General features: G+C 43.1%; 2 protein-coding genes across 4 annotated transcripts in view; one reads left to right on the top strand and one right to left on the bottom strand.

Moving 5' to 3' along the window:
• The window catches only part of LOC118772295 (protein arginine N-methyltransferase 8-B), a 33644-nt gene extending 32487 nt beyond the window's left edge, over positions 1 to 1157 (bottom strand). For all 3 annotated transcript variants that reach the window (XM_036520550.1, XM_036520548.1, XM_036520551.1), the window contains exon 1: positions 1095 to 1157. The gene's annotated coding sequence lies outside the window, so the exon portion shown is untranslated. The remainder of the gene's footprint in view (positions 1 to 1094) is intronic.
• tspan9a (tetraspanin 9a) overlaps positions 1 to 19575 on the top strand; it is a 211546-nt gene that overhangs the window by 274 nt on the left and 191697 nt on the right. The gene's annotated exons all lie outside the window — the stretch shown is intronic.

A 19575-nucleotide genomic window follows, 5' to 3' on the forward strand; every position in this document is an offset into this window, starting at 1 on the left:
ATGCTTCCTGGCTATTTAGCCTGAGAGGAAGACAGAGTGTGTCTTGCAGGCATCACTGAGAAGATATTAAAATCTGTTCCACTAATTTGTGCGTTTCGTGGAATTCTGAAGAACAGGCATTTTCCCAAGGCAGTATATATTTTTTTCTTTTTGCGTCTTTATTTGTCGGCTTCATTTCTTAAGTTGAACTTCAGGGTGTGCCGAGAGGAAAAATTGAAGCAGAGCATTTGGCCATAGGGAAGTAATCCCACAGTCGACGTGTGAGAATATGTATCATAAATCGCTGCCTCCCACATGCCAGCCAGGCTTCTACCTTCGCAGCAGATCTCTGCATCCGAGAATATTAAAGTCGGACTCATTTTTGCAGAGCAACAGGGACTAATATGACCATAAGCGTCTAAATGACAGGTCATGAACACCCTTTTGTAGCAACGACTGCTGTTTAGGTACACCCACAAAACTAACTTCATCCGTCTCTCCGCAACGTAATCGAATGTCTTTTGATCTTAATGACAGTCACTGCGTATGGCCTTGGGTTTAGAAGTAGACATGTAAAATCTACAGCCTATAGCCTAAATCTAAAGCTTTATTATTTTGAACTGTATTACCAAATTATGCGTTGTTTTAAATGATAACCAAAATAATAGTGTATAGGCCTATGATTTCTTTATGATATTTTCGAAGACATAGATTCCAATAAATCTACTTGTGTTAAGACTTGGAATTGGTTAATTACCTAATCAGTTAGCTCCCTGCTAGATGGACTTTGGCGCTAAATGAACATTTTGGATTATTCAGATACTAAATTATCATCCGAAAACAACAACCTTTAAGTTCTTATCTATTAATTTTAATAGGTTGATTTTGTTCATTGATTATCTGGCACAGACAGATTTTATACGTGAAATACGTTTGAAATGTTCTCGCCTGCTGATTACAGATCAGTGTGTCCGGCTGATTTTTCACATTTGAATACCTGCATGTCTCTAGAAACGATTCCTTTTTAATTGCCATTATTTCTCCGCCAGAAATTATGTTGTTGTATGTTACGTTCGTCACCCTCTTTATGCAGACGAAGACTACATGGGACTTACCGTGCTCTCTCACAAGGACCCTAATTATATTAGATCGAACGCCGTGGTTTTTGCGATGACTGCGCCACATAGCTGCTATAGGAACGTGTTGTGGATAATGCAGATATAGGTTTACCTTCAGCGACACCCGCTCCCACAGTGACTACACTCAGCATTGCATAACACAGCGAATCCCTCACAGAGTCGGTGGCTAAGATATAACCCGTATACATGCATCACCCTCATCGCCCACAGCCTGGACCCCGGCTCTGAAGCCGCACAGCTTCTGGAGCTCGTGAGGAGAAGGTGGAATATTACTGGAAAGCCTTTTGTCTGGAAACTCAGCACAATTCGCATATAATGGCCATGGTCATTATTTCCTAAGTACTGCAGTAAATGATTTCCATTTAAAATGTTTGAGGCACGTGCCATTGCTTAGCTAGCTGAAAGGCAGGCAAATGACAATGGCCCCCTGAAATGGTCTCAATTATCTCTTTTGCTTTGCTTTTGTAAATGCCCTGTCTTTCCTGCCTCCTGCAAGACGTAATGACCACATGGCAGCCCAATGAGTCACTACCACATTCAGCAGCAGTTGTTCACAGCGATATGCCTTCAACCCCTGTCTCTTTTCACTCAGGAGTGCTTGTATTGTTCCATTCGTCTCTAAGTCTCACTGACTGACTAAAAAAGTATATACTTTTCTAAATTTGTTTCTAAGTTCTCTGAAAGTGACATGAGTTGACATTGGTGAATCCCAATTGAATTATATATTTTCAGCATTTTTGCATTCATAACAGATGCAATACTTGCACACAGGAGCTCTGATGAAATGTACTGGGATCCATGCAATGGTATTATGGGGCAGACTCAAGGGTGCCTGCCTACGCCAACCCAGCTGAGCACTGCCACACACAGAATTTGACCCTGGAGAGGATTGTGAGTGTGCTTTGTGGGTGGATGCCCAACTGTGAACCAAAATGTAAGAGGCAGTGTGTGGAGAATTACTATATGCCCTGTGGGGGCACCATAGACAGAACACTGGAGTGTGTTACAGAAAGAATACCAGAACCACTGGTTCCACAGGAGTCAATACTGACAGCAAGTTTGGCATATACTAATACTAAAACATATGCCAAATACTAAGGCATATAAAACACTAAGGCAACAAGGCATATGCCAACACAAAGATACTGTATATACCAATGCTAAGTCTTATGCTAACACCAAGGCATATGTGGATACTAAGGTATATGCTGATACTAAGGCATATGCCATTCTCTCTCTGCCATTCTGGCATGACCTATGACTTCAGCCAGACTATGTCTTAGATTTAATGTATTCACAATGTGCTTTGCCCTTACATTTCTGCAATTACAATTTTAACAGTGACTTTAATTGTAAGCAAATATTTTTTTCTATCATCACACATTGTCAGGGGTTTAAGAGTCAAACTGATAATTGCAGAAACTGTAATAGCTCCTCAAAATTTGTTATGAAAAGTTAAGGACAATGTGTCAGGACTCAGGCATGGACTCAAATGCAGACCACGAGTGCTCAGGTTCCAGGAGGTTTTATTGGAATCGTAATGGCAGAACAGGCAGGGTCAAAACCAGGCAGGCAGTCCGAAGGCAAAGCAGGGATCAAAAAACAGGAACAAGCAGGGTCAAACCGGGCAGACAGGCAATCAGGACAAAACGGCAGGCAGAGACAAAGTCAAGGAACAGGCCAGGTCAGCACAGGAAACTCATAAGAGAATAACAGGCAGGAATGAGACAGGCAAAAAAAAAAAAAAAACACTGCAACGAACTAGCAACAAGACAGAGACAAGCAGGGTGGATATAGGGCTGGGGTGACGAGGAGATGGGATGCAGGTGGGCAGGCGGGCAGGTGGAGGAGATCAGGTAATCAGGTGGGCGGGGACAGGGGTGGAGAGTGGGGCAGGGCTGGAACACAAGGAAAACAGTAAACAAAAACACATGGACCACATTGACAGACAGGAAGAACACCAAAACAACAGCTAGGGGGTTGGAGTACTGACACAATGTACTGTAAGGGTAAGCCTGGATTTTGGACAAGGTCTGGAAGGTCATTCTAACGGCTGGTTATGTACATCTACACACTCACAATCACAGTGGTACTATGTGCTCTTTGTTGTTAGTGTAAATTGTGGGAAAATAAGTATTGCACTACATTTTGCTAACCTACTGTGATTGCATTGGGTGATCTGTGTGAGTGTTTTATTACATGTATGGAATTTAGTGAGACCTATATATGTAAAACAAAACCACCAGGTTCTGGCCTTATGAAGACTGAATTTCTAGTGATGATAATGCCTCTCTCAGAGGTTGTTTAAAATGGTATTAGCCATTTGTTCTGTCTCTTTTCCAGTGTTGTATGCACAGACCTCCATGCATTCTGGAGCCTCCTGACCTCAGTCTGTAACCTGAAACCTGACTCCTGTGTCCTGACCGATACACCACTGCAACAGCAACCTTAGCCTGAACCTAGTTCACGGGTTTCACCTGTACCCAGGGCAGATCGCAGTAAACAATGGGAATTTTGTGTAACATCCATTTACATGGCTGGTTATTTCCCAAAGTGCTTGAGGTTCAATGTTTTTATTAAAAGACAGAGGTCAAAGGTGCAATATGATCCCAGCACTTGATTGGGGAATTGAGCTGGCAGGCTGATGATGTCAGAAGCCCAGCAGAAATGGCTGAGGTGTTCCTTGATTGGGGTCACTTGTATTACGGTCATCAAATCTTGGTATTCTCACATCTCTTTCTATCCAATGAAGGTCTCCAAGATGGTAAAAATGTCCTGTTTTAACCCAGTGAGATGTTTATTTTTGAGAGAAAGTGTTGTGCACCTCTAATTGTGGTGCCCCTGCTCAGACCTGCTTTCATGCTGAGGTCTTGGGCTACAGACAACATGCAGTGCTGAATTGATTGAATTCCTTTATTATCATTGTACATAAGCACAGCAAAATTTTTGGTGCACTCTCCGTGAATGAAAAAATCCATAAAGATAAAAATGAGAGTCCATAACACATTTTAAATAACTATGAGCAGTATATGTAAAACTATGAGCGGTATATAGTAAAACTATGAGCAGTATATATTAAAAACTATGAGCAGTATATGATAGACGGTAGATAATAGAGTCAATAAATAACAATAAATACCATTACAATGAATAATACAGTACAATGCAGTAAAGTGTAAGTTTGCAACAATGCAAATCAGTAATTCATTAGTTACTGAATTGGTTTAGGGCCTGTATTGCCCTTGGCACGAAGCTGTCCCTTAGTCTCGAGGTTCGGGCGCGAAATGCTCTGTAATGTCTACCAGATGGCAGCAGTTCAAAGAGGCTGTGGTGGGGGTGTGTGGGGTCCTTACAGATATTTGATGCTTTCCTGTGGCAGCGTTTGTTATAAATGTCCTCCAGGGCTGGAAGCTGTGCTCCAATGATCCTTCCAGCTCTCGAAACTACCCGCTGCAGAGCTGTCCGATCAGCTGCAGTGCAGCTATGGAACCATACACAGATGCAGTATGCTAGGATGCTCTCTGTAGTGCAGCGGTATAATGAGCGCAGCACCTGCTGAGAGAGGCCAGATTTTTCGCAGGAAGTTGCAGGAAGAATAGACACTGTTTAGCCTTCTTCAGCAGTTCAGTGGTGTTAGATGCCCATGAAAGATCATCGGTGATGTGTATCCCTAGGAATTTAAAGCTTGAGACCCATTCCACCGTGTCGCCGTGGATGGAAATGGGGTTAGCCCTTGTTACCAGATCTCTGGAAATCAGTGATGAGCTCGTTTGTTTTTCCTGTGTTGAGAGCCAGTTTGTTTGCTGTGCACCACCTCACCAAATGTTGCACCTCTGAGGTGGTGCACAGCAAACAACCTGGCTCTCAACACAGAAAAAGGAGCTCATCATTGATTTCCGGAGATCTGGTAACAAGGACTACAGAAATGTATGGGAATGAAACATAAAACATGGTATGTGTGTCATTACAGACAGGAAATAAATAGGAATAGGATAGCTGCCATTAGCCTCAATTACAAAGCCCAAGATCCCCAGGTAATCAGCGTGAAACAGCACTCTGACATGGCAACGCATTGAGGCTACATGACCAGGCATCTCAGGGTTTCATGGTAGTAGCATTTGTCACGCTTCAGTTATCTGATTTCCTCACCGTACATACTGCATTTCCTTCCCTATCAATGTTTAATTATACACAGTGTACGCTGTCCCTCATCCTCTGAATCATCCCACACCCAAAGGAGCTGCTCCATTCACAGAAATGGAGTTCCCCAAGGACAGTATTTTGAACCATAAATGATTCAGAGAAAATTATTTGTTGTGGAATTAATCCACACACTCAGGAACATTTGCATGTGCCTTTTATTGAGGAGAGTTTTACTCTCCAAGGAAACACGAGAGTATCACAACAGAAAAACCTGAAGCATGAGGTGCCCACTCATGGCAAGCACCCTGGAGCACTCAAGTAGCATTGTGTAGATAATTATATAATGTTTTTTGTTGACAAATGTAATATCCAGTGAGTTAAAGAGCCTTTGCAAACAGTGCTCCTTAGTACTTAACTTCAGTGGACAGAAGGGAGCAGCTGTAATCATGGTTCAGGGGCTTGTGGGTATCTGATGACAGATCTGGACAAACAACAGGTGCAGACACAACTCCCAGTCAGTTCCTTATGCACTCAGGTGATGTTTATGGCTGATAATCGACCCATCTGCCCTTGGAGGAGAGCTATGAAAGATTGATCGCCTTTGATGATGGAGGCGACACCCATGTGACAGCGGTGACTTGAGTAACACTTGCCGATGATGCCCTTGGACAACTAGAAATGACTCTCCCTTCTTCCTGCTGTCACCCTCAACCAGCATTGATTCCCCCCCAGTGAAACAGGTCATTTGAGCACCATTGTTTAGCATCCTTTTGAGACATGCTGCCCCTGCTCAGAACATGCAAAAAAAAACAAAAAAGCGTCACATGATTTGTGCAGCATTGTGAAGTTAGCTACCAAAAATGATTGCCAGCTGCTAAATAATGTGGTGCGAACAGCTCTCGATGGATGGCACAGCCATTAGAACTTTCAAAGTGGTTGTTTGTGATGACATCAGCTCCTCCCACCCCTCTCGTCTCTGTAGTCCAGGAAACCAAGAAGGGGATCCTCCTGTTTCTTCAGCTCTCTGATGAGCTTTGCCTCGAAGATGTCAACAGTCAATCAACATGTGCATTACTAAGAATACATTAATTAACACATATGCATGAAAACTGCAATTTACATTGTATTTGCAACATGACCTGTCAATATGTAAAAGACTACTTTAAATTAATGGCAACTTCAGTAACAGGCAGTAATCACAGCTGGCAGACTGTACCTCAGAGTCAGATAAATTCTGGGCCGCTTGGAGAGCAACTTCTGTTTTCACAACCGTGATTCAGCACTTAAGTTGCCATTGCTTGAGTCTTTAACCCACCTACCCTGCAAATATCTCTCATCCACTCCCTGTGTCTTCTAGCTAATGACTGCTCTCGAAGCCTGACAGCTGTGTAAAAGGAGCGCAGTACAGGAACACCCATGGTAGCATTTCCATCACTATCTCCAGCTCCAGAAATCTGTGTTGCACACTCCTCACTCTTTACTTCACACCAATGCCTACCATGGTTTCTGCATATCACCATTCATTTTCATATTCAGTCTGTTTCAGGATTCAGCATATTATGCAAAGTTTCACTTCATATGGTCTCTTCAAACTGCAGGGGCCTCTTGACTGTGGAAGATGCTCCATTTCATTGTATTACATTATGTTACATTATGGTCATTTAGCAGACACTGTTATTTAGAGTGGCTTACATAGGTTACAATTTAACATCTTATCCATTCACACAGATATTTACTAACGCAATTCTGGTTTAAGTACCTTGCCCTAGGGTACAACAGCAGTGTGCCAATGGGGAATTGAACCAGCAACTTTTTGGTTATGGGCTCTGCGCCTTACCACTACAACACACTGCCACCCCAGTTATATCAGTTATTTCCATATGCATTTTAGCAATGGAATATTATGAATTTATCAGAGATACATGATTGTAATTAATGTAGTTCATGCCATTGCATTGCACTATTAACTTTTATGAGGGCAGCGAGGTAGCAGGACTGGAAAACGGGATGAGACGCTTGGGCTACAGCTCCAGACAGGAGCCCAGAGCAGGGATAGGAAGCAAACAGAAAACAGTGGTTAGTGGATGATAAGAATGGCAGGGATGTAGAACAGAGAGGCAGGAGAGGAGGGGCAGAGAAAAAGGTGTGCAACAAGGAAAAACCCCAGCAGGCTAACATTATGGCAGCATACCTAGGGGACGGGAGGCAAGGGACCGGCATAGTCATGAGGGCGACCCTAAGACAGTCAACACCAGATCACGGCACAGGGTCCATGAAAGCAATGACCACTTAGTCCACCAGAGACTCTATGATCCACGCCAGCACCAGGCCATGTCCCTCAGCTAAAGGATTTACTATATAGATATGTTTTGAGCCTAGACTTAAAGGTGGAGAGAGAGTCTGTTCCCCGAATCTAAGAGGGTAAACTGTTCCACAGGAGAGGGGCTTGATAGGAAAAAGCTCTACCGCCTACAGTAGTTTTGCCCACTCTTGGAATGGTGAGAAGCCCCGCATTTTGGGAGCGAAGGGCTCTCTGCGGAAGATATGGATGAAGAAGGTCCTTAAGATGGGGGGGGGCAAGCCCATTTAAAGCCTTAAATGTGAGTAAGAGTATTTTAAAAATGATCCGGTATTTAATAGGTAGCCAATGGAGAGAAGCCAGAACTGGGGTGATGTGCTCAAAGCGTTTAGTTTTACTTAAGATTCGAGCAGCTGCATTTTGCACCAGCTGAAGGGGTTTTAATGAGACGTTTGCACATGAGGCGGACCTAATAGACATACCTACATAACCTGGAATGGGACTGGCCAGGCAGGAGGCAGAAGTTGATGAGAATTTTTGTATAGTGTCTCTTATCTTTAAGATTTGTAGGTTAGGAGACTTTCCTTCCACGCCAGGAGAAAAACCTGTAATTTGGTGGAGCGCCCTTTTTTTTCGAGTTTTCGCGTAGCTTGTTTGAGAGCACGAGTATGGTCGTTATACCAAGGTGCTAGCTTCTTGTCTGTGATTTTCTTCCTTTTGAGGGGAGCAATGGCATCCAGAGTTTTACGCAAAGGAGAGTCAATACTGTCCGCGAGTAGATTAATTTCAGTTGAGCTAGGGTTTGAACATAAACTAGAGGAGATTTTGTTGTGCAGGTAGTATGATGTAGGGAGCTCGTCAATAAAGGCATTTGCTGTAAGAGAGCAAAATGTGCACCTGGACGAAAATCTAGGCTCCGCGTATGTGAAGCACGTTAGTGGTAAATTGAAAGAGATGAGATAGTGGTCGGATAACACAGGATTGTGTGGTATAATTTCTACCTGGTTAATGTCTGCTCCATGTGTGGGGACCAAATCTAGAGTATGGTTGCGGTAATGTGTGGGTTTGTCCACAGCTTGATAGAGTCCTATGGGTTCGATGATGGACAAAAATGCTGTTCTGAACGGGTCATGTTCATTATCCATATGCACATTAAAGTCGCCTACTATTACAGCTTTTTCTGTATTGACAACCAGGTCAGATAAAAAGTTGGCAAATTCCGATAAGAAAACACTGTAAGGGCCAGGTGGCCTGTAAACTATTACAAGGGTAAATAGCTGAAATGCCGTCTTGTCAGGATGTGCAAAGCTAAGTACTAATAGTTCAAATGAATGGAAATTATAGCCAGGTTTAAGGGTCGCACAGAGTTTGGAGCTGTGTACAGCAGCAACGCCGCCACCTCTACCAGTAGGTCGAGGGACCTGGTGATTACAGTAACTGGGAGGAGTTGATTCATTGAGAGCAACAAAGTCATTAGGTTTAAGCCATGTTTCAGTCAGGCATAAGATATCAAACAGGTGATCAGTAATCAATTCATTTATGAATAAAGCTTTAGGTTGTAGTGATCTGATATTTTTAACCCAATCTTAAGGACCATTTGTCTACAGGTAGTACTTTCAGGTTTGTCAAACTTAATTTTTATCAAATTATCAGCACAAATGCCCCTACTGGATGTTTTTAAGAAGTTTGGGACAGAGGGTCGTGGAACAGACACTGTCTCTATGGGATTTTTAAGTGGTGGTTCCAGGGAAAAAGCAGACATCTGTGTAGGACAGAAAGTCTGCTGCCTGGCCTTGGCCCTGATAAGTCAAGGTTTAGAGGAATTCAGACTATGATCCATGTTTCTAGAGATGATAGCTGTACCCTCCCTCGAGGGGTGGATGCCATCTCGTTTTAAAAGACCAGGCCTCCCCCAAAACTTGTGCAAATTATCTATAAAACCCACGCTGTTAGAGGGGCACCATTCAGACAACCAACGATTAACTGACGTTAATCTGCCATAGATCTCGTCACCGCGCCGTATGGGGATGGGACCAGAGAAAATGACTGAATCCGACATTTGTTTAGCAATCCTGCACACCGATTTAATAGTTAACTTTGTTACTTCCGATTGTCTCATGCGAACATCGTTAGTGCCAACGTGAATAACAATTTTAGAGTATTTAGCTTTACTTTTACCTTTAGCTTTAGCCAGCACTTTCAAATTGGCTTCTATGTCGGAAGCTCTGGCTCCAGGAATGCAATTGACCTGCTTCTCAGCAGGTGTGTTACTGAGGGGGGAGAACCTGTTGGAAACGTGAACCGAGGGTTAGTGGTGCACCGGGGGCTTGCGCTTGCGACTATTTTCCCGAACCGTAACCCACTTGCCTTGCTGCGAAGGCTCTGCCGGGGTTGAACTAGGGGAAAGGCTAAGTGACGCATCCGGTACTGAAAAGGATTCGATAAACTTTTCACTTGCTTTAACCTCGTATAAGGTGCGGACGCGTGCTTCTAATTCTGCTACCTTCTCCGTCAACCTAGTGTTAAGCTCGCATTTAACACAGGTAAAGCTGGTAGTAATGGCGGAGAAGGAATAACTAAACATGTTGCACACAGAGCAGGGGAGACAGCGAAAGGGAGGAGAGCTAAGGATGGGAGAGACAGAGCTGTAGTCTTTGTGAGGGTGTCGGAATCAGCGAGTACTCCGAGTTTGGGTCCTGGCTGGGTCCTAACCGATCGGCGTCATGCGTTCGGGGAACGAGCAACGGGAAGTGCGGAGCACGAAACAGGTGAGGAGCAGCAGGTAGCGAGCGAGAGCGTCTGGAGCGAGTGCATCTGGAGCGAGAGCGAGAGCGTCAGATAAGGCCTATTGTGCATTGGGTTGCGATGGTTTGTCATTTTTAAAAAGTGGGCCCCCAGAAAAAAAGTTTGGGAAACACTGCTTTAAGGAAAGCATTGCATTGCCCTGGTCATGTTGTCATGTAGCCTCCAACTCACTAGAGGGCCCTGCTGGCATACTTTGCAAATACAAGGATCAAATTTGATCACCTTTGGTATGCAGCAACTGTATTGGGGAGCAGCCAGGAGACCAAAAGGAAATTGCTGAGAGCTGTGGCAGTGAAGGTCCTGTACAGCTGAAGGTTAATCATCGGGTACAGGGTTTGGGGGTAGGCTGGTTTTGAGTCTTAGGATAGGGTCATTCTTGGTGGTGGGGATAGGGTTGGAGTTTGAGGTGACGGAGGGAAAGCAGACATCTCAGTCATCAGTTAACCTGCGAATCTTGCCTCAAATCATCAAACCACATTTTGCATCGCATTATTTAATCATTATGTTTTAACAAGGTTCTTATCTCCTCTGTCCATCACCAGCCCTGGATGCGTGCAGATTGATTCCAGCTCAAAAGTGGTTAATTGTTTTTTGTCATCTCCAGTGGTAATCTCATTAAGCGGAGAGTCAAGGGACGGTATGTAAACCCATCTTGTTCTGAGCTCGTCTAATTGTTCTGTAAGCAAAATGTCCGGTCCAGCACTGTGGGTGGGGATTATTACTATGGGATGTTTTACTGTGCCCTGGCCTCCAAAAACATTGGAGGTGAACCTTTCTGACAGAAAAGGTTGGGAAGTCTCCACATTGCTGTGCGTTTGTCTAGAGCTCTTCTAAAGGACGATGAAATGTGGCGATCCCAATGGCCAGTCAATTCTGAGGCATGTCAGGTCAGGAGAGCTCCAGCCAAACCCCTCTAATGGCTGTGCTAACTGCTGCAGAACAAGATGTGAAATTATTCAATCTAGCCACACCCTTAGACAGACAGAAGGCTAGCAATTGTGAGTGGCTCCTAATATTGACAAGGAGAGCATTTGAGGACTGCTCAGGTCAGGGTGGACATTTAGGGTGTTTTCACACTTGGTCCCTTTCAGCCCTCAACAAATTCAGAGCGATTAGTCAGCATTTTTGCGCATATGTGAACACTCCAAATGAACTTAGACCCCTCTGAAATGAACAGAACTGAGGTGGTCTCAGTTCAGTTCACTTCAAGTCCGCATTGCGGTTCGCTTAACCTGTGCATTGTGAACACAAAGCGCTCCAGGTTCGCCTTTTGCCATTGTACTTTAGCCCTCTAGGCTTGCCGTAGACAGATCACATGCTATTGCACTGGGACGCTCGTAAAAACAAATATACAGAACTAGGGCTGCTGAATTATGGCAAAAATTAGAATCACAATTATTTTGGTCAGTATTGAGATCACGATTATTCAACACGATTACTAATTGACTTTGGAAACATCATGCATTTATCGAACTTGTGTTTTTAACAGTGGATTTTCTTGAAGTTTAACCCTTTCGCGTGGACGGTCACATCGATGTAATTTGTCTTTAGCGCGTATGGTAATTTTATCTTTGAGGAAACAGCGATTTAACGTTAAAAATATATAGCAAATGCTAACTGAAAACTGTGAGAAGCTTAATAACTCTAATGAAAACATAATGAATCATGTAATATAAGCTACATAGCATAAAAATAGCTACATGCGACAAGTTACATGCGAAAAATATTAAATTAAATCTAATTCAACTGGAAAACAAACAAAAAATAAATAAAATTATATATATATATATATATATATATATATATATATATATATATATATATATTTCAGTGTTCATTTCAATAAATAATGCAGCACAATAATCACTTTATCTCGATTATCTTGTTTTCATAATCATTGGAAGCCAAACTTGTAATTGAAAATAAAATTTGATTAATTGCCCAGCCCTAGACGGAACCATGGCCACTGGTAACGATAGCAAGACGATAGCTAATGTAACCAAATACCACAGGAATGTGGATAAAAAGACAAAATATAGCAACAGCCATCTTGTTCCAACTGTAGCTTTCACTTGGCTTTCACTTTTCAGTTAGCATCTGCTATATTTTTTTATTAAATTGCTGTTTCCTCAAAGCTAAAATTAGCTAGAATTTTTCCAATCTAGTTTTCTAATCACAACGGTTTTACCATACGCACTAAACAGCAAATCATACCGGTGTGACCGTACACACAAGAGTTAAAATTCTAGAAAATCCACTGGTAAAAACACGAGTTTGATAACTGCATGATGTTTCCAAAGTCAATGAGTAATCGTATTAAATAATCGTGGTCTCAGTATTGACCAAAATAATCGTGGTTCTGATTTTTGCCATACTTCAGCAGCCCTAGTTCCGTATATTTGTTTTTACGAGTGTCCCAGTGCAATAGCATGTGATCTGTCTACGGCAAGCCTAGAGGGCTAAAGTACAATGGCAAAAGGCAAACGAACCTGGAGCGCTTTGTGTTCACAATGCACAGGTTAAGCGAACTGCAATGGGGACATGAAGTGAACCGAACTGAGACCACCTCCCGAGGTGATCTCAGTTCAGTTCGTTTCAGAGGGGTCTGAGTTCGTTTGGAGTGTTCACATATGCACAAAAAATGCTGACTAATCGCTCCAGGTTCGTTTTGAGGACTGAAAGGGACCAAGTGTGAAAACACCCTAAATGTCCACCCTGACCTGAGCAGTCCTCAAATGCTCTCCTTGCGTGCTTTTGTCAACATTAGGAGTCACTCACTATTGCTAACCTCCTGTCTGCCTCTGTTACAGACACAGAGCTTTGCTGTAGGCATCCCTTGCCTGTATTTACCTGTGTAGGCTGTGATGTCATAAAATTATCACCAGAAGATTCGAGAATGGAATGCAGGTTATTATTGCCTTTATTGGGTTTGCTTTCAGTCCCTTCATCTCTATGTGCAAGAAGGTCATTTTCTCACTGGTGTAGTACTATGCCTTCAGTGATTTTGACCTCCAGGCCACTCTGCTAATACTAAACCAGCAGAGCCCTCACCAAAAATACTTTGATTTCCATTTCTCTGATGTTATCTTCAGGCCCTTACGTCACACATGTGCATGGCACATGACAGGCTGATTTAGATCTCAGGAAAGCGCAGGCTAATGGTCCTGATTCACCAGCTGTCAGCCGGTACATCGGCTTCTGTGTGGTTAATTACCCATGCTGTCCAGGGCACTGAGCACCAACTGCCGAGGACATAGACGGTCGCCGGTGACGGTGGTGCTGCTGGCAACCATACAGGCGGCAGAGGACTCTATTTGTCTTTTGGGTTTAGCAGGTGGAGAAAGCACGATGCAATGGGAGGAAAGGTTAATTAGGGGTACCTCCACAAGGCTTTGCCTGTCTTTTTGGGGTAGAATGATAGGAAGCATTAGAAAAAGCACATGTCACAGAAGGTATGTATTTTTACTGAGGCTAATCAGCGTTGTCCGATAAGATGACTGAAGCCTGGTTCCCTCAGAGTGTGTGCTTAATTGATTGACATTAATCTTGTGTGAGAGAAATTGAGAGGGTTTGGAGCTCAGGACTAGAGGAATCGAGAGGGTTGGGGGCTCAGGAGAAGAAAGGAGAAGAAAAAGCTAATTAATGAAAGCTAAGCTCTTATTTCTAGCTTTTTTCAAAGTTGTCTTCAGTTTGACACAATGGCCATGACATAATGGTGAGGAAACTGTCTTACCTCTTCAGCATATCCCTGTAACAGCACTGGTTTAGGGTGCTCTCTCCACCTGTGTTGATTGGCTGTGGCTTTATTAGCCAGGATGTGATTTGCCAGGATGTTACTGGCCTTCAAGAAGAATCCCAGCACCTCCTCAGGTAGTCACCAGGGCTGTCTGGACAGGTCTGGACAGACTGGGGCCCTGATGATTAAACTGGTCCACAGCGTTCCAGCAAACCATGTTCTCGTAAAAAGGGAGGCATATCCAAGGACACCTGCCTTAGCCAGCCAAAAATAAGCTCTCATGACTGGCTAATATTTCCTATCCTGGTGACATTTTAAGGGCTTTGTGGTCCCATAAGGAAAGGGATGGATTTCGTTTGTGGCTGAGGATGTAATGCAAGCAGGATGCTGAGTGCCTGATACAGAATCTCTGAGGGAACTCTGTGCACCAGAACACGGCCACAAGTTGATGTGATTTTGGAAAGGTTTACAACAGCAAAGTCAGTTCAATGACATGTAAGTTTTTTGCTGACGTTAGAAACAAAGTACTGTGCCTGCTTTACTTTCTTTTTTTTTTTTTTAAAAAAAAAAAAAAAAAAAAAAGCAATTTATAAATGGTCTCATGCTTTCACCCAGACACAAATTCTCGATGTCTGAGGGGTAAGGGATTTTGTTGTCATGAAAGGCTTAGATTTGTAATATGTTCACATAAATGTAGCATAACCAGTAACCAAAACCTGTGGCAGCGAATGGGACAGTAGCCTGTAGATGAAGAGATCCTCTAAAGGCGCTGGGGATGGATCTGCATCCAGCACAGCAAGGCAAGCTTTCACCTGGAACCCACAGGGGAAAAGGAAAAGAGGCTGGCCAAGGAACACCTGGCGACATGATCCGGAGGCAGACACCAAAAGAATGGGACTCACCTGGGGGCAGTTGGAGCGACTGGCCCAGGATCGAGATGCCTGGAGAACTCCAGCAGGCGGCCTATGCCCCACTAGGGGCCACAGGCAAAAGTGAAGAAGTGAAGTGTAGCATAGCGGTAAGGAGCAGGACTTGTAACTGAAAGGTTGCTGGTTCAGTTCTCCACTGGGGCATTGCTGTTGTACCCTAGGGCAAGGTACTTATCCCAGAACTGCTGCACTAACTATCCATACTGTATTAATGTAGAATACATTATACTGTATTAATGGATAACATGTAAAATTGTAACCCATGTAAGTCACTCGGGATAAGAGTGTCTGCTAAATGGTATTAATGTGAATGTTCACATTTTCATAAAGCTGACATAAACTGTATATGGTGAATATCCTGGAAGTGTAAAATGAGCTGTTAAGACTTAGCAAAGTCAAACAGCAGGATGACTGGGTCACTATGAGCATGGTGGCTGTACGGGAAGCCCCCGAAATGTGATGAATTAGGAGTGAGCTCTGAACGGCAGGCCGTGTCTGTCTCACGATAGATTCAGAGATCATCTACTATATGTGTTTGTTTCCTTGAATCCTGAGACCGCTGTCGGCAGCATCACTCGGCTAACACACATATGCAAGCTCGTTATTCCTCCACCAACATTCCATCTGGATCTGACGCAGGCTGTCACTCGACAGCTCCATGTGTGATTGGTCCCTTGCAGGGTTATAATAGTTTTACATTTTCAAATTTGTTTTTATTTTGATATGTTTGTATTCAGTCTGAATTTCCGTTTAGTTTTAGTTAGTTTCACCAGTGTTTTCATTAGTTTCAGTTTAGTTTTTATTTCATGGACTCATTTCTATTTCGTTTTAGTTTATTATAGTTTCAGTTTTAGTTTTAGTAATTTTAGTTAAGGAGAAAAAATTGTCTAAGATTAGTGCAGCGTGAAAAATAATCTGTTTATCATTCACGATATCAACATTTCAAGACTAAACTTAACTAACATATGCGATACATTTGTTTCAGACTACACAGAATTTTGGGAGTGTGACCAGTGGCGGCTCCTGCCAAATCTCTTGGGGGGAGGGGCCAATTGTTGCGATGATGGCTAAGCGGTTACCCGTTCAATGGGTAAATTAACAGCTAGCTAACTTGACATTGTCACATTGAATGGAGCAGGGGTAGCAGAACAAAACACTACCTACTTCGCAGCCTGCTAGCCGCGTTTTCCACTCATACCAGCTCCGCGAAAATCCCCAGTTATACAATTACCACCCCCCCCCCCCCCCCCCCCCCCTTGTAGATACTCGCTTGATGTTTAAATTTGGTCTGGGTGGTCCTAATTCTTTAGTTGCCAATTTATCCTGCTTACTACGATGACTGAACGGTATTTTTTTAATGCCACAATCAAGTTGTTCGAGTTGTTCATTAGCCATTTTGACCTTGAATGTGACAAGATCGCTGGCTGCCCCAGTGATCCCTACATCAGGTTCCGTATGACGAAAGCACATTAGTGCAAGCCCACCCAGAACCCATACAGATTGCATTGCAGCGCCTGCAGTTCGAAAAAATTGCCTTAACATGCGAGTCTATCAAAGCGATCTGTGCGATTTTCAACCAGACTGAAATCGCCCGAAAGGGGCGGTACTCCACGGAACACGACTTGACACTGATTGGACCATGATATTCAGAGGCAGGACAAACTGTCTAGAACAATCACAGCTAGCATAGCACTGTGGTAGGATGTGTGATGTGAAAAATTCCCTCCCTTTCCTCCTTTGGTGGTGTGTCACCCGATCGCCCTAAGGAACAAACCGCCCCTGAGTGTTTATTTTTTAGCAATCATTATTAGTTTTGTTTAGTTTCAGTTTTACATTTTCTTCGGGTAAATGATTTTATTTCAGTTTACGAAAATGTCAAAAAACCATTACTTTTCGTCTTAGTTTTAGTATACGATAATAACCCTGGTCCCTTGTGTGTGGGGGCTGAGCAAACCCGGCCGGGCCCATTCCTGTTCCTTGGACTCCTCAGGTTTCTGGTGAAGAGAGACCCAGGGAGAGACCCAAGGAGTCTGGAGCAATGTAACCCTCCCTCATCCTGCACTCAGTCCTACTCCCCTCATGTCTCCTGTGCCATATCATAATGCCAGTATTTATTTTCCTTGTATAGTCAGGGGTCACTCTGTACTCTGTAGAAGCTGAGTGGGACGAGGGCTGCAGTGTGGCTTTGTCGTTTAGACAGTAGACTGCTGTGAGCATGGCTCTGAACCTGCATATTCAGCTGTATATAGGGATAAGAGCTATAAAATTATCTATATATGCCAAGCCTGGTAAGAAATTTAATAATATTAAAATGTGTTTTCATGCTGTTTCCATAGCTGAAACTATGATTTATAGGATTGTGTTTAAAGGTCAGAACTCTGACATTGCGTCACTCCGGTTGGCAGTGGAGTGGCAGACCCCTTTGAGTGTGCTCCTCTCTACATAATGGTGCTGCTTTCTCTACCTGGCAGTGCTTGTGACGCAGTTCCTTGGTGTGTCTTGTTGCTTGTGATGTTCCTTAAGATTGTTTCGTGCCACAGGTGTTCATTGTTACAATGACAGTAATGAGAGCTTCTTATGCCTGAGTGAGTACCTTGTAATAATGCATTTTCAGGAGGGGGCTCTCAGTCCTCAGTCCTCGGAGTAATTTTCAGGCCTTTTCAATTTTTTAGCACTCTAATTGCTCCCACTGAATCTATAGATAAAAATAGAACTTGGCTGTCTTATTACATGACGTTCTGTACATATGTAGTTACTTGGAGGATCAGTTCGGGAATTTTCTGAATTGAGTTTGAACATGCCATTTCTATTATTTTTCTAAGGTATTTAATCAGTTATTTTCATACCTCCTTGAACATTTTAAGATCAACCATTTGCCAGAGGTATGTTCCTCTTTGTGCATCGTTCCATGACAGTATTGCTAAAAATGCTATTTACTGAGAAGTACTTAACTCAGTCCTATTCAGTGCAACCTAAAAAATTTGCATTAGACATATTCATTAATAAAGTTGGTTTCTCTCTTCATAATAAGAACCTTGCTGAACAGTTTCAGCCTGTAACCAATGGTACAGGTCCTTTGCATCATGGGAATCAGAATCTCAAAATATGAGCATGATGAGGTGCACATGGTCATGCATGGTCGACCTTAATAAGACCCGGTCGTGGTTATGAAATCCTTAGCTTTTATACTGTATGCGCAGTGATTGGTGGAATGGAAGATGCTGAGAGCAGCCAGCTGTGCTGTTGGTGGAACTGGTTTGAAATGTGCACCAAGACAACATGAACAAGAACCCTAGAGAAGCAGTTGAAACTCAACCCCAAACAGCGGCATCCACTTCCTGTAGCATTAAAATCACACCACAGTGCCAGGACTTCGGCCCCCTAGCTGTTGTTTTGGTGTTCTCCCTGTCTGTCCATGCGGTCCATGTGCTTTTGTTTACAGTTCCCTTGTGTTCCAGGCCTGCCCCGCTCTCCGCCCTGTCCCCACCCACCTGATGTCCTGATTGCCTCCACCTGCCTGCCTGCCCACCTGCTTATTATCTCCTCGTCAGCCCAGCCCTATATATTCCCTGCTTGTCTCTGTCTTGTTGCCAGTTTGTCTCAGTGTTTTCTCTGTTATGTACCCGCCTGTTTTCTCGTGTTGCTGAAACCGTGCTGACTCCTGCCTGACTACCTACCTTGTCCCTGCCTGCCGTCCTGCCTTGGTTGCCTGATCTGCCTGCCTTCCCGGTTTTTGACTCTGCCTGTTTTGCCACCACGAACTTGCCCTGTGATTTGTAATAAAACCTCTTGGAACCTGAATGCTCCTGGTCTGCGTTTGAGTCCGTGCCTGTGCCTTGACACAGTGCTGTGGTGACCAGCACCACTTTCCTCCTCTCCAGGGCTTTATTAGATGCTTTCCGTTTCTTACACACTATCAGTTTGGCAGTCACTGACAGTTATTAAGAACATGTACCACTTGCTTAAAATAATTCCTGTAAGAATAAAGTTCCCACATTCCTTTTTCCATAACTGTCTTGCTGTACATCTGTTTTATAAAGCCTTCATACTTGCAGTTTTGCCAGCAGCAGTTTAAACACTCAGGCCCTTCAATGCACTTTGCCTCAAACCTTTGGTAACAGTTTTGAGAAACTAGGACATATTTCTGTTCTTTTTCCATATTAAATACATTTATTTATTTACCAGTTCAATCTAACTTTATTTGTATTTGGATTACTTCAAAGAATTTCACAATGGAAATATGGCATTTTCATTTTGATCCAAAAGTGTCAAAAGATGCTAGCATGGTTAAGTCTATGTCCTCCATTAGTCTGCCTGAGACTTTTAGATGTAATAATGGTCTAAAACCTGTTCAGACTGTAGTATGAAAATATGTACATTTTTTCCAGTCTTGCCTCTGGAAAGTCCTAATCCATAAAGGCATGATTTCTGTTATTTATATGTACCTAATACTTCAAAAAAACTATTTTTTAAAGCATATGTAAATATGTGAACTTAATATCTAAGTTTAGATAAATTCATATAGAAATAGATTGTACAGAATAG

Source organism: Megalops cyprinoides, unplaced genomic scaffold, assembly GCF_013368585.1.
Source record: "Megalops cyprinoides isolate fMegCyp1 unplaced genomic scaffold, fMegCyp1.pri scaffold_27_arrow_ctg1, whole genome shotgun sequence".
NCBI lineage: Eukaryota > Metazoa > Chordata > Actinopteri > Elopiformes > Megalopidae > Megalops > Megalops cyprinoides.